The sequence below is a fragment of the Rhineura floridana genome, chromosome 3 (genome assembly GCF_030035675.1).
Source record: "Rhineura floridana isolate rRhiFlo1 chromosome 3, rRhiFlo1.hap2, whole genome shotgun sequence".
Taxonomy (NCBI): Eukaryota; Metazoa; Chordata; class Lepidosauria; order Squamata; family Rhineuridae; genus Rhineura; species Rhineura floridana.
The window spans coordinates 211,548,211-211,563,150 of record NC_084482.1 but is presented as its reverse complement, the minus strand read 5'-3'; the positions used below and the strand labels follow the sequence as shown (position 1 = coordinate 211,563,150).

The 14,940-nt window shown below is 45.2% G+C and overlaps 1 protein-coding gene and 1 pseudogene across 1 annotated transcript in view; both read left to right on the top strand.

Moving 5' to 3' along the window:
- Window positions 1–4,223, top strand: part of LOC133381475 (zinc finger protein 208-like) — a 41,985-nt pseudogene extending 37,762 nt beyond the window's left edge.
- LOC133381454 (uncharacterized) overlaps window positions 1–14,940 on the top strand; it is an 86,846-nt gene that overhangs the window by 26,963 nt on the left and 44,943 nt on the right. The gene's annotated exons all lie outside the window — the stretch shown is intronic.

Below are 14,940 nucleotides of genomic sequence, written 5' to 3'. Positions count from 1 at the left end.
CCCTCTCTTTGGAATTGGGATGTATATGGAACGCTTCCAGTCTGTGAGCCATTGTTTAATTTTCCATACTTGTTGACAAATGTTTGTTAAAATTTGGACAGATTCAGTCTCAGTAGTTTGTAGCAACTCTATTGGTATCATCTATTCCTGGTGATTTGTTTCTTCCAAGTATTTTAAGAGCAGCTTTCACCTCACATTCTATAATTTCTGGTTCTTCATCATAAGGTTCCTCCATGTAATTTGTTATGTGCCTTCAAGTCGATTACGACTTATGGCGACCCTATGAATCAACGACCTCCAGTAGCATCTGTTATAAACCACGGTGTTCGGATCTTGTAAGGTCAGGTCTGTGGCTTCCTTTCTGGAATCAATCCTATCTCTTCTTTGGCCTTCCTCTTTTTCTACTCCCTTCTGTTTTTCCCAGCATTATTGTCTTTTCTAGTGAATCATGTCTTCTCATGATGTGTCCAAAGTATGATAACCTCAGTTTCATCCTTTTAGCTTCTAATGGTAGTTCTGGTTTAATTTCTTCTAACACCCAATTATTTGTCTTTTTTGTGGTCCATGGTATCGGTCGTAATATCTGTTTTCAAATTCCATATTTCTATATTTAATGCACCCGAATATTCTGATGTACTGCCACCTATTTCAACTGGGATTCTTAATCTTCTCCCGATAAACTTATATGACAGCCATCTATTCTATCTGAACACAGATCTCTAGTTATGCCCTTCTAAAATGATGGTCCAATTCAGTGGAATTTCTCACTAAAAGTTTTCCCCAACTGCTAAAACAGCATAGCTGAGCTCCATTTGAGTTTCTAATATAGCCCACTAGGTGCAACATTTGGCATTTTGGGCTTTGGGAGGACACATCCAAAGCTCCCCTCTTAGTTCATCCTTTTTCCTAGACCTGGAGCAGAGTGGTGGCAGTGCATCCTACTCTTTGGGGGAGAGGAGGACTGTTTTAAGACTGGGGTAGCCATCATGGTGTACTCCACAGATTGCTGGACTCTCACTCCATAAGCAGTGACCATTGTCCATGCTGATTGGGGCTGATGGGAATGGGATTCCAACAAGCTCTGGAGAGCACCATGTTGTTATAGGGAAAGGGACTCAGACAGTAAGAAAAGCCTTCCCTATATCTGCACATTTCCTATATTTCAACACTTGAAGTCCATTTCTTCTAGACTAATACAAGATTTCCTATCTCTTTTTTTTTGAGGGGGGAGGAGGAACCCTTGTAGGAAAAGGGACTTGGATGCTGCAGAGGCACCCCTCCCGCAATTTGTCCACAGATGAGTGTGTGTGTTTGTGTACATGCCCTCCTACCCATATTTTTTCACAGTTCCTAAATTTCAGCGTTTCAAGCCCTCTTCTTGCACCCTAGTAGAATATCATAGAATAGTAGAATTGGAAGGTGCCTATCAGGCCAACAAGTCCAACCCGCTGCTCAATGCAGGAATCCAAATCAAATCAAATTTTTCTCACTTCACTTGCTCCAAAGAGTTCCAAAGAGAATATCTGTGGTTGTTTTACTTATCTGTACAACTTTGTAGGCTAGGCCGAATGAGAGTGATTGGCCCAGGACCACCCAATGGGATTAACCTCTGACTGGGAGCTGAACCCAGATCACCGTGGTCCAAATCCAACAATCCGTATCACTCCAATTGTCAGTGAATGCCAGACAACAGAGACTGTTCAACCGGGAGAAAGATCCGTCTTTCATCTAAGTCCTGTCAATTCTTCCTTTATCACAAAAGTTATTTGGGATTGTTCAGTGATTTGAGGATCCATTTCTTCCCTCATGGTCTTATCAGGTTCTCTCTTCTTTGCAGAAGGTGAGGAATGGAAAGCCAAGAGGAAGGGAGATCTTTGTGGAAAAGAGAGACAGGAAAGAGACAGATCTGAAAACAAGGAAGAGCAGAGAAGGAATCCTGAAGCAGAAGAGAAAAGGAGGAATAAATCTTGCGCTTCTTACGGCAGTGGCTACCATAAAACTGCCATCCAAGAAAAAACAGATCAAAGAATGAGAAGAAATAAATATCTTCATTGTTCGAAAAGTCTGAATTCTAAAAGAAAGTGTAAAAAAGCCCACTACAAAAACCAGAAAAGGGAGAAAGCATATCAATGTTTGGAATGTGAAAGGAGGTTTAGCTGCAAGGCAAGTCTCATTTTGCATCAAAGAATGCACACTGGTGAGAAACCATGTGAGTGCTTAGAATGTGGAAAGAGCTTTCGTCGGAAGACACATCTGACTTGCCATCAAAGAATTCACACGGGGGAGAAACCATATAAGTGCCTAGAATGTGGAAAGAGCTTCCGCAGGAAACAGCAACTCACTGCCCATCAAAGAATTCACACTGGTGAGAAACCATATAAGTGCTTAGAATGTAGCAAGAGCTTCCACTGGAAACACTTACTCACTGCCCACCAAAAAATTCACACCGGGCAGAAACCATATAAATGCCTAGATTGTGGAAAGAACTTCCATCAGAAGAGAAATCTGACTTGCCATCAAAGAATTCACACTGGAGAGAAACCATATAAGTGCTTGGAATGTGGAAAGAGTTTTCGTCGGAGGACACATCTGACTTGCCATCAAAGAATTCACACGGGGGAGAAACCTTTTAAGTGCTTGGAATGTGGAAAGAGGTTCCGCTGGAAACACTTACTCACTGCCCACCAAAAAATTCACACCGGGCAGAAACCATATAAATGCCTAGATTGTGGAAAGAGCTTCCGTCAGAAGAGAAATCTGACTTGCCATCAAAGAATTCACACTGGAGAGAAACCTTTTAAGTGCTTGGAATGTGGAAAGAGCTTCCATCAGAAGACACATCTGACTTTCCATCAAAGAATTCACACGGGGGAGAAACCTTTTAAGTGCTTGGAATGTGGAAAGAGCTTCCATCAGAAGACACATCTGACTTGCCATCAAAGAATTCACACGGGGGAGAAACCTTTTAAGTGCTTGGAATGTGGAAAGAGCTTCCATCAGAAGATACATCTGACTTTCCATCAAAGAATTCACACGGGGGAGAAACCTTTTAAGTGCTTGGAATGTGGAAAGAGCTTCAGCAGGAAACAAGCACTCACTTTCCATCAGAGAACTCACACTGGGGAGAAACCATATTAGTGCTTAGAATGTGGAAAGAGCTTCCGTAGGAAAAACCAACTCACTCCCCATCAAAGTAATCACACTGGGGAGAAACTGTATAAATGCTTGGAATGTGGAAAGAGCTTCAGATGGAAATGTCTACTCACTTCCCATCAGAGAACTCACACTGGGGAGAAACCATATAAGTGCTTAGAATGTGGAAAGAGCTTCAGTTGGAAACAGCAACTCACTGCCCATGAAAGAATTCACACTGGGGAGAAACCATATAACTGCTTAGAATGTGGAAAGTGCTTCAGTTGGAAACAGCAACTCACTGCCCATGAAAGAATTCACACTGGGGAGAAACCATACAAGTGCTTAGAATGTGGAAAGAGCTTCCGTAGGAAAAACCAACTCACTGCTCATCAAAGTATTCACACTGGGGAGAAGCCATATGAATGCCTGGAATGTGGAAAGGGCTTTACTAGAAATTCCTCTCTCACTTTGCATCAAAGAATTCACACAGGGGAGAAACCATAGAACTGCTTGGAACATAAAAAGAGCTTCAGATGTAGCACAAGTCTTTATTGTCATGAAAGATTTCAGCAATGGGGAAACCATATTATGAGTGTAGAACAAGGGGTGGCTGACCTGTTGCCTGTGAGTGTTTTGGAGGCCTGCAGAGACCTTCAGTAGCATCCCCCAACGCCCGTGCACTGTGGGATGTTAGAGAACAGATCCTGACCTTCCCCTGTGTGATCCTGGCCTCCCTTCTCTTTTCACACTACACTGCCCTCACCCAGAACCCATCCCCCCTTTCTTTGTAGAGTGAATTCTGATTTTCCCAATCTTGGGAAAATCCTAAAATAAAAATACAAATTCCATCCGCTGCTCCCTGGTTGGTGCTGCTGGTTGCATTCTCTTTAGCTGAGGTGGAACCAGAAAGAGCTGTGAACTATTAATATGAAGGGGCCTGAGTTTGTCATGTCCATTAATTTTAAAGGATCCACTCTGAGGTGGAAGTTGGGTGCAACCCACATATTAGTTTTACGACTCTTTTGTGCAAATCTGTTATTTTGAAAACCTTGTATTTTTTAACAAAATAAATTCATGCCCACAATGGACCTTAAGTTTCAAGACCTTATGGTGGTCTGGGAAGAAGTACTAATGAAGGGGAGAGAACAACACTCAGGGTTGAATACATCCCATCAAGCACAACCCAGTAATGTGGAGGGAGAAGATATTTGGACACCTAAGCGCCTGGGCCTTCAACAGGTAGGACAAAAGGGTCTGTTTCTAGAAGGACCAGCAGGTAGCCAAGACAACTTTCATTGTTTTAAAGAAGTAAGTTTGTATGTGGTTTAGGGAAAAAAAGATAGCCTTGTGCTGAACGCCCCTGTCATTTCAGGTTTTTAAGTAGCTAAGGAGTAAAGTCACTCCAGAGAGAGAGAGGAGACCAGGCTGGGTCTTGGGAGGGGCCCACACTGCTGAACAGCTGCTGCCACTGCCCCACTCACTCACGGCAAGCAAGCTGACCCTGTAAGGATGAGCAGAGGAAGAAGGCCTCTCAACCCACCCACAACAGTGGAGTAGTTGTCATGGGCTGTGCAGGCTCCTCGTCCCTTTCTTTTTGGGGATGTGCATCCCACCCGGGTCCCTCTGTTTCCGCAGCCGACTGCATGACTTTCAAAAGGCCTCTTTCCCCGTCACTGTTGCCACCTGCACAGAACTGCTTGCGAGTGCCTGTAGCACCAACAGCGGCTGCTCCCCGAGAGAGCAAAGCCTTCCGCCTCCCAGTGCAGCAGCAGCACCTCTGCCCACCGGCGTTATTTCCCCCGCCTCAGCCAGCTTTCCTGTACTGAGCAGGAGGGACGCTGGTAGAGGTTGAATTGCATGCAGGGCGGAGGAGGAGGAGGATATATATACACACACACCTGAAGTGATTTCTCCTCCTTTGTAAACTCCAGCCAGCATGTTGGTGGGGAAAGGCATGACTCGCAGCACAACAACAATAATAATATTAATAAGAATATTAATAAGAAATGCTGTACAGGTTGAAGACCAGCCGTGAGGGCTTTGCTAGTGGAGCTCTCTGATGTTTGTTTTTCCACAGTGAACTGGGCAGGAGGGGAAATTGGCGGGAACTAGCGCTGCCTCGCTCCGGATGGACCTAGGCAGACTGGGGCAAAACCACATAAATGCCTGGAATGTGGAATGAGCATCAATACAAATTCCTGTCTCACTGCCCATCAAAAAATTCACACTGATAAGAAGTCATATGAAAGGAAGGGCCTTAGCTGGAAAAGTAAGCTTGCTTCCCATCAAAGAATTCACATTCGGGAATGACCATATAAAGGCTTATCATGTGGAAAGAGCTTCAGCTATAAGGAAAATCTTGCTGTCCATCAAAAATTCACACTGGGGATATCAGCACTATAACACTGCTTGGAATTTGGAGAAAGCTTCAACTACAAGCACAAGTGGGTGGAGCAGCTGCTTTGCATGCAGAAGGTTGCAGGTTCAATCGCCAGTGGCATCTCCAGGTAGCTCTCGGAGAGACTCCTTGTCTGAAACCGTGGAGAGCTGCTGCCAGCCAGTGCAGGCAGCAGTGACCTAGATGGACCCCAGTGCTCTGACTCGGTATAGGACAGGAGCTCCCCATCTTCCTGTTCTCTGCAAGGCCTCTTTCCTCCTTGGCTCCCGCTTTGAGCGATCATCCGTCTGCCTGATTTCATAAGGGTTAAAATAAAGGAAACCAGACTGCTAGGGAGGAAGGATAGAGGAAGTGGTTGGAGGGGAATCCATGCTCACCAAAGGCAATGTGGTTCCTCTCCCTCTGAAGTCACTTCCGGCCTGGCTCTTTCCTTGGGGAACAGCAGCACTGTCCCCCTGTCTCTCCCCCAAGGGCTGCTGCATCGGTGGCCCCTTCTGGGGTCTGGTCAGCCTCCCCTCCCCCGTTGGGCATTTGGGCGAAGGGGAGTCCCAGAGTTGCGGGGGAGGATGCAGAGGAGGAAGTGTAAGAAAGGGGAGTGAGGAGGAAATTAGGAGACTCCTTATGATTGCAGCCCCTGTTGGTGAAGGCAGAGAAAAGTCTGGAGCCATAGCAAGGGAGAACTTCACCCTGTAAGGAGGTGGCCCATGTTGAGCTGACCCTGTCAGGATCCCCCATCACAACATCCACCATCAGGGAGCAGAGCTTCCTTCCCCCTCCTCTTGAAAATGAATTGTACTTAATGAGATATGCAAATAATGGTGGTAGACTGCAGCTGGGTGGAGAGGTGGGGTGTTTTTATCTGGCTGAGGAATCTGCTTAACAACCGATGGGCGAAGAAAAAAATAGGCAAGGCCTTGGTCCACTGAGTAAAATCTTGGGGGCAGGGATCATATTGCAAATGAATGCTGTTTGATGGGAGTAGTTTTGGGTGGGAAGTGGAGCTTTCCTATACAGAATCAGTGTACCAGACCTCAGTGTGTTGAATGACCAGAACTTGATTCCTAGAGAGGAAGGGAATTTGGGGGGGCTCTGTGTACCCCAAAGCCCCTTCCTGCCAGGATCTTAACTTGAGTGAAAGAAAGTGCTGTTTGCCCCAAGCGCGGCATCGGTGCCTGTGATGTTCCTAAATTAATGTATATATGGTAAGTGTTATTGTTTAGAAGATACATGGTAAGTGGGGTGAAAGAGGAGGGGGAGTGAATGGGCAGTAGAATGCTAGATGATTGGCTGAGTGTTTAAAATGGCTGAACGTATAAAAGGAAGAGGGAGAGTGGAATCTGGGGGGAGAAGAGAAAGAGTGGATTGCTTGGTGGGGTTTGAGAGAGTTGTTTGCCAGGAGAGAGTGGAGAAGGAGGGGGGGTGGAGTTCGGATTAGTATTGAGTAAAACCATATGCTTATGTGCCTTAAGAAATCTTGTTAATCTTGTTAGCTTTGTTATCTTTAATACTTAATTTGGTTTACCAAAGGCCTGATCCTTGGCTGGGGTTTCACAGACCAGAAGGGAGGGTAAGGTAATGACCACGGCTGAAGGGAAACTGTAACAAATGGTGGCAGCGGTGAAGAGAATAACAATACCAGTATTCAGAGTCTCTGGGAATACTAGTATTAGGACGTGACTGGTGGTTGCCTAGCAGGGGGATCTGTTGAGATCTGTGCTATAGCGGGGAGAGAAAAAATAAAATAAAGGACAGTCCGGACTGGTGGAGTCCCTGGTGGTGCCTAGTGACAGGCAGTAGCCATGCGCAGGTAGGAACCTGACAAGGAGAACCAGGGAAGGGCGTCACATGTGGTGGCAGTAACGGTGGGATACGAACAACAGAGAATCCAGATACGAATACTAGAGAATCCCTACCAGTGGTGTGGCAAACAGAAATAACAAAACAAGATTACTTGTGAGAGTGACTGGCAAAGAGTGTGTGGCAAAGAGTGAGTGAACTCAAACACCTTGGCTGAATACATAAAAATGAAAAGAGAGGAGCTGGTGGAGAAGTGCATAACATTCAATTTACCTCACGAGGGTAAAGGGGTAGATGAATTGAGGGTAGCTCTTATAGGATTTGCAACTGCCCAGCAAAAACAACCTGTCAGGGAAGAGACCCCAGAAGGATATTTAAGCAATCCCGCTTATATAGAGTATTTGAGAGAGAAGTTGAGGATGGAAGCTGATGGGAAAGACAAGCAGAGAGAGTTGGAAGCTGAGAGATTGAGGAGGGAGGCTGATGAGAAAGAAAAGCAGCGGGTCTTTGAGGCTGAGGAAAAAGATAAACAGCGAGAGTTAGAAGCTGAGAGATTGAGGATGGAAGGTGCAGAGAAGGAAAAACAGAGTGAGTTGGAAATTGAGAGAATGAGATTGGGGTTTGAGGAGAGGGAGAAGCAACGAGCATTGGATGCTGAATTACAAGTAGAAAAGTTAAAATTTGATAGAGAGAAATTTCACTCTGAGGAGACAAGGAAAGACAGATGGAGCAAAAATAAAAATTACTCCAAAGGACTTTGCTGTCTATGAGCCTGGTCAAGATCCTCAAATTTACCTCAGCACCTTTGAAAAAGCAGCTCAGTTGTGGGGGCTACCTGAAGATAAATACATGCAGTATTTATCAAACCTGATTAAAGGGGAATTGGCTGAGGTATACCAATATTTCCCCTCAGACAGGCCCGTCACCTATGCTGAATTCAAAGAAGCAGTGTTTAAAAGATTCAGACTGGGGCCTGATTATTTTAGAAAGCTTTTCAGAAACTGCCAGATACAGACAGGGAGGTCTTTCGTGGAGCTGGGGGCAAAACTGATGGACATATTTGGGAAATGGCTGACAAGTGCAAAAGCTCAGTCTGTGGAGGAGGTGAAAAACCTCATGATATTGGATCAATTATACCATCAGTTACCACCAGAAATAAGGCTCCTGGTCAAAGACCGTTCCCCTACATCGGTGCAGGAGCCCGTAGAGATGGCGGATCACTTCGCCTCCGACAGAACTGGCTGGGTGGGGAAAACATCAAGAGATTTTAAACCCAGACCATATAACGCTGGCAGAAGGGATGTGGTACCACAGCGAGTGAGTCCTCCAGTAAAATCTGAAGGGCACAGGACACCCCAGAGTGGATCTGTGTACCCTAAAAGTGAGGAGAAATTATGCTACAAATGTGGTAGACCGGGGCACCTACATTTTCAATGTGAGGTTGCCAACCCCATTAGTAATCCTGCTCAGACAAGGGCAGTGAAAACAGAGCCCAAGGCTTTAGAAACAGCGAAAAAGGTTCAGTTCTGCCAGATAAACTGAACAGAAGTAACAGACCTTGATTCAAGTCTGAGAGAGGAAGTGAGTGTACAGGGGGCAAATTATTGGGCATTGCTTGATACTGGTGCCGCTCAGACATTACTGAGGCCAGATTTAATAAAATCTGAGGTAATATTACCTCAGGAAACTGTGACTATCCAAGGAGTGAGGGGTCAACCAGAAAGTTTGCCTGTGGCCCTGGTGGAAATGACTTGGAGAGGCCGAGAGGGCCGATATAAAGTAGGCATTAATGCCCAGCAACAAGAACCAGTAATACTGGGAAGATATGTAATGGGAGCCCGAGGAAAGATCTATGTAGTGACCAGACAGCAAATGGGCAGAGAAAAAGAAGCCATGTTAAGGGGGGCTGAAGCAAACAGGGTGGAAACTGTTAGCGAGCCTCAGGTCGCCATAACAACCACTAGCAGGCCTGCTGAAGGAGACAAACTGTATCAAGTGGTCGCTGATAAGAAAGAAGCAGAGCAATTCAGGGAAGAGCTGCATAAAGATATAAGTTTGAAGCAGATAAAGGAACAAGCTCTGACCCAACAGATTCCTTTCATTGACAAACTGAGGAATCAAGTTGTGTGTGAGAATGGGATTTTATATAGACTGTGGATGCCTGCTGAGAGAAAGGATGAATGTGAACCAGTGAAACAAATGATGGAAGTGGTGAAAGAGAATTTGGGTCAAGCACAGGAGAAGCAACGTTACTGGTATGACAGAACAGCCAGAGAACGTGTGTATGATGTGGGAGATATGGTTATGGCGTTCATACCCAGGAAACATGACAAATTACAGGCTAACTGGGAAGGACCATATACCATCAGAGAAAGGCTTGACACAGTGACGTATGTAATCACCACAGACCAATTAAACAAAAGCAAAGTGGTTCATGTAAATATGTTAAAGCCTTACCATATCAGGGATGTACAGGTGTTGCAAGTTACCTTATTCCCTGAGGGAAGTGGGCCTGAACTTCCAGATTTGGTACAGGAAAGCAAAGACAAAGGAGGGGTAGATCAAGTGGAATGGTCAGAGGAGGTGAAGGAGGAAGTAAAAGAAGAGATTCTGAGAGTTTTGAAAACCTATAGGAATCTCTTTAGCAACAAACCTGGCCGAACCAGTATAGTTATACATTCCATTGATACTGGAGATCATGCCCCAATCAGATCTGTTCCGTACCGTGTGAATGGGAAAGTTTTGAATGAGATCAAAAGGGAGGTGGAAGATATGCTGGAATTAGGAGTGATCAGGGAATCCATCAGTCCCTGGGCCTCAAGTATTGTCCTGGTTCCGAAAAAAGATGGAACGACAAGGTTTTGCATTGATTATCGGCTAATCAATAAAATTACTGTCCCAGATGCGTATCCTATGCCTAGGGTAGACGCAATGTTAGAGTTATTGGGGGCAGCAACCATTATCTCTACACTAGATCTCTGTAAAGGATTTTGGCAAATGGAACTAGACGAGCAATCCAGAGCCAAAACTGCCTTCAGTACACCAGATGGGTTATATGAGTTTGTGACCTTACCCATGGGACTAAGGAACTCACCAAGTTCATTTCAGAGGCTAATCAATACTGAGTTGCGAGGCATGTCAGATTTTGCAGTGGCCTATATCGATGACGTGGCCATTTTTAGCAAGTCGGTGCCTGAGCATGTCCAACACCTGACAACAGTATTGGAGGCCTTAAGAAAAGCAGGCCTCACAATAAAAGCTAAGAAATGCCAGTTTGGACTAAAGGAAGTAATCTATTTAGGACATAAGGTGGGGAGTGGGAAAATCACCCCCTTATGGAGCAAGGTGGAGGCAATACAAGCGTGGCCGATCCCCTTAACCAAAAAACAAGTAAGGGCATTTCTGGGTGTGGCTGGATTTTATAGGAAGTTTGTGAGAAATTTTAGGGAAATAGCAACCCCCTTGCATGAATTAACAAAGAAGAAGTGTTCTGAGCGTGTGGTATGGACGGATGAATGTCAGAAGGCTTTTGATCTACTGAAGCAAGCCTTGTGCCAAGGACCCATATTAATAGCACCAGACTATGAGAAACCATTCATCGTGGCTACAGATGCGTCGGACCTGGCGCTGGGAGTCGTCTTGCTACAGGAGAGAGAAGGCACCAGACATCCAGTGGCGTACCTGAGTCGCAAGCTGACGCCGAGGGAGAAAAACTATTCGTCGGTCCAGAAGGAGTGCCTAGCGGTCGTGTGGGGACTGAACAAGTTGCGCCCATACGTGTGGGGACGAAGATTCACAGTGACTACGGATCATCGGGCCCTGTTATGGTTGCAGACTATGAAAAACCATAACACTATGCTGCAGAGGTGGTCCTGGGCCCTACAGGACTATCAAGTGGACTTCCAGTTCATAAAAGGCAAGGACAATGTACTGGCCGATGGACTTTCCAGGCAAGTGGCTGGGACTGCAGTGACGTGACCAGACTGAGGAACAAAGAAAGACATTTTCCCCATAGAGACTTTTATTTGTTAACGCGACGTATAAATCCTGGAACAGGAATAATACTCTGCCGTTGTTTTAAGGGGGGGGAAATGTGATGTTCCTACATTAATGTATATATGGTAAGTGTTATTGTTTAGAAGATACATGGTAAGTGGAGTGAAAGAGGAGGGGGAGTGAATGGGCAGTAGAATGCTAGATGATTGGCTGAGTGTTTAAAATGGCTGAACGTATAAAAGGAAGAGGGAGAGTGGAATCTGGGGGGAGAAGAGAAAGAGTGGATTGCTTGGTGGGGTTTGAGAGAGTTGTTTGCCAGGAGAGAGTGGAGAAGGAGGGGGGGTGGAGTTCGGATTAGTATTGAGTAAAACCATATGCTTATGTGCCTTAAGAAGAAATCTTGTTAATCTTGTTAGCTTTGTTATCTTTAATAAATACTTAATTTGGTTTACCAAAGGCCTGATCCTTGGCTGGGGTTTCACAGACCAGAAGGGAGGGTAAGGTAATGACCACGGCTGAAGGGAAACTGTAACAAATGGTGGCAGCGGTGAAGAGAATAACAATACCAGTATTCAGAGTCTCTGGGAATACTAGTATTAGGACGTGACTGGTGGTTGCCTAGCAGGGGGATCTGTTGAGATCTGTGCTAGAGCGGGGAGAGAAAAAATAAAATAAAGGACAGTCCGGACTGGTGGAGTCCCTGGTGGTGCCTAGTGACAGGCAGTAGCCACGCGCAGGTAGGAACCTGACAGGGAGAACCAGGGAAGGGCGTCACAGTGCCCCCCTCTGAAATCTCATGAATCCCCTTCCCCTTTCTGCATTTGGCTGAAGGGTTTTCCCAGGGCTGCAGGGGAGGGCTCATAGGAGACCTGTTCAGCTGATCCATCCAAATCCGGGAGGGGACCCTTTTCCTTTCCTCTCTTGGCAAGGCCAAGACACCCCACAGTGAGTGAGGAGAGTGAAAGCAGATCTTGAATGCCCCCGTTACTTACACACTAACTGGTGTTATCACTTGTCATGAGCCAGGCTGGGAGAGGGCGGATAGAGGAGGGCGAAACATGATGAGGAACCCGGAGAGGGAGCAAGCAGAGGGGTGGACTCACAGGGCGACTCAACCCCTGTCTTTGACAGCTCAGCCCCAGACTCCCCTATTGAAGCACCGCCTGGCCCAACTGAACATGCCCATGGCGCCCACACCAGACACTCAGCTTTGCACTTCAGATGTTTCCCAGCTGAGTGCTGCCCAGCTTCCCACAGCCGAACGGACATCTAGCAGCCCCCTTCAGTCGGAGAGGGAAGCTGAGATTAAACCACCTTCACCCTGCGCTGGGAGGCGCTTCAGGTGGGAAGTTCAACAGTTAGAACTGAGGCGGAGCCTTTGTTTACACGTTGAATCCAGGCCTACTTAAACTGACTTGGGGAGGACCCGGATGCCAAGTCAATGTCTTGGAATTGTGAAGCTGTGCTTATTTAGCGCTAGAGCAGAGGAAAGTTCTTAGAAAGAGCAGTTAGTTTAATGAGGCGCACAGCTTCTGTCTATAGCTTTAATAACAAGAGAAAGCACCAGAGCCGTGTCTGTCTGACACCTTCGATTTCAGACATGACATCACTCCTACCTCCTTCCTACCCTCCCCCTGATCTCTGAAAGGCCAAGACACCACTTTAAGTGAGGAGGGATTGAAAGTAGGTCTCTGAACGCCATTACTCACACACTGACTGGTTTCATCACTCTTCCTGACTGACACACGTGGGCCCATCCAGGCTGGCAACGCCTGGGACGCAGAAGGGATCTTTCAACATTGAATGGAAAGCACTACTCGAGAAGTGGCAACCTTTGAATCAAAGGAATCAACTTCAGCAGAACCCAACTGAAAATAACTGTTGTATTAAAAGGGTAAATAGGTGGAGACCGCAATCCAAATGTTAATGTAACATATTGCCTTTCTGCTCAGACACTGTATCTTGTACCGTACTCTGCTTTATAAGAAAACAATGCTTTGTCTAGAAGGGAGGGTTTAAGAAACCCATTTTCAGAAGAGACCTTTTTTCCTCTGTGCACTACTAAACTACAAGCGAAGCCATTCTAAGCTTATGTAAATGATTTTAGCACACTCTTTGCACATTTTAAGCCATTATTTGGGCTATCCCATCACACTGTGCTGGGTTTGTCTGAGTGCCTGTAGCGCCCAGACGTTATTTTCTGCAAACGCTACTACACAGTAAGTGTTAGTGAATGTTAACAAAGCCCCTTCCCCTCACCCGAAGGGAAAAGTGAAAACTTTGCAAAGAGGCTTTGGGAGGTCTCCTGATTTGCAACAGCTATAGACCAGGGAGTCATGAAGAATTCCACTTACAGTGCAATGCAGAGCAGCCATTATTCAAGGGAAGGTGGTCCGTTCTGATTTACGTAGTTACAGGATTAGATCCATCTCTAGGGGAGATTTGAAACGTGGCAAATGTTCATGCTGCTCACAAGCATTACAGATAAAACAGCACATTCATCCTAAAGATGGAAGGAAATTCAGATTGAACAGTTTCACTAAGTGTCAATCTATTGATGTATGTTATATTTGTACCAACACCATCAACTACGCAATTTATAGATTATATACTCCAGAAGAGGTAAAATATTTCACTAGAGAATTGATCCATATGTCTTGTGACAAAGGCCAAAATCTGCATATTGTGTTACATTTTAGATTTTTGGTTTAAATGGACTCACTGACAAGTTTAGCTTATCCTACATACAGCATAGGATAAGCCAGTGTGGTGTAGTGGTTAGAGTGTTGGACTAGGACCTGGGAGACCAGGGTTTGAATCCCCACGTAGCCATGAAGCTCACTGGGTGACATTGGGCCAGTCACTGCCTCTCAGTCTCATGAAAACCCTCTTCATAGGGTCGCCATAAGTCGGAATCGACTTGAAGGCAGTACACTTACTTACACACATATACAGTATAACATCTTTTTGAAATTAATGATGATAATCACCCGTAAAAGTATTCTCTTATTTATTATATATCTTGGTCTTTCGGAAAGATGAGTTTATACTGTTGTTCCCTGAGATGAGTGCAAGGGAGATATATGTGCGAAATATTTAATTGTGGTACGTGCTATAATTAGTTATACATTTGCAGCATAAGGATGCTAGATGGTTAATAGTGTATTGTACTTACAGCTATGAAATCACCATCTAAAAGCATCTCTGTATAGAAAAGTATTCTTATCGACTAGAGAAGCACAACAAGGACTTAATTCTTCAAGAGAGAATTGTTATCATTCCTCCCAAGGACAGCTGAGAAAATTAACGGGGGATTGGAAAAGACAACAATACTTGAAACAGATTGTCCTGCTGTTTCTTAATTTGGGCTGTGTAATGTAAGTCTAACTTAAGAAATGGGAATCTTTCAACTTCTAGACCTTTTCAATTTTGAGTTCAATATGGAACCTTTTTACACTTTGGGTCTTGCTAGTGCTTATATGTTGATGGCTAGGTGTTTGACATTGCGCGGCTCAGTGTACAAAGTAAGCAGATGGATTTCGAGTTCCCTTCCTCCTCTTAATTCCCATTCACAGGACCTCCATTGCATCCCATTGAGATTTCAGGACAAGGTC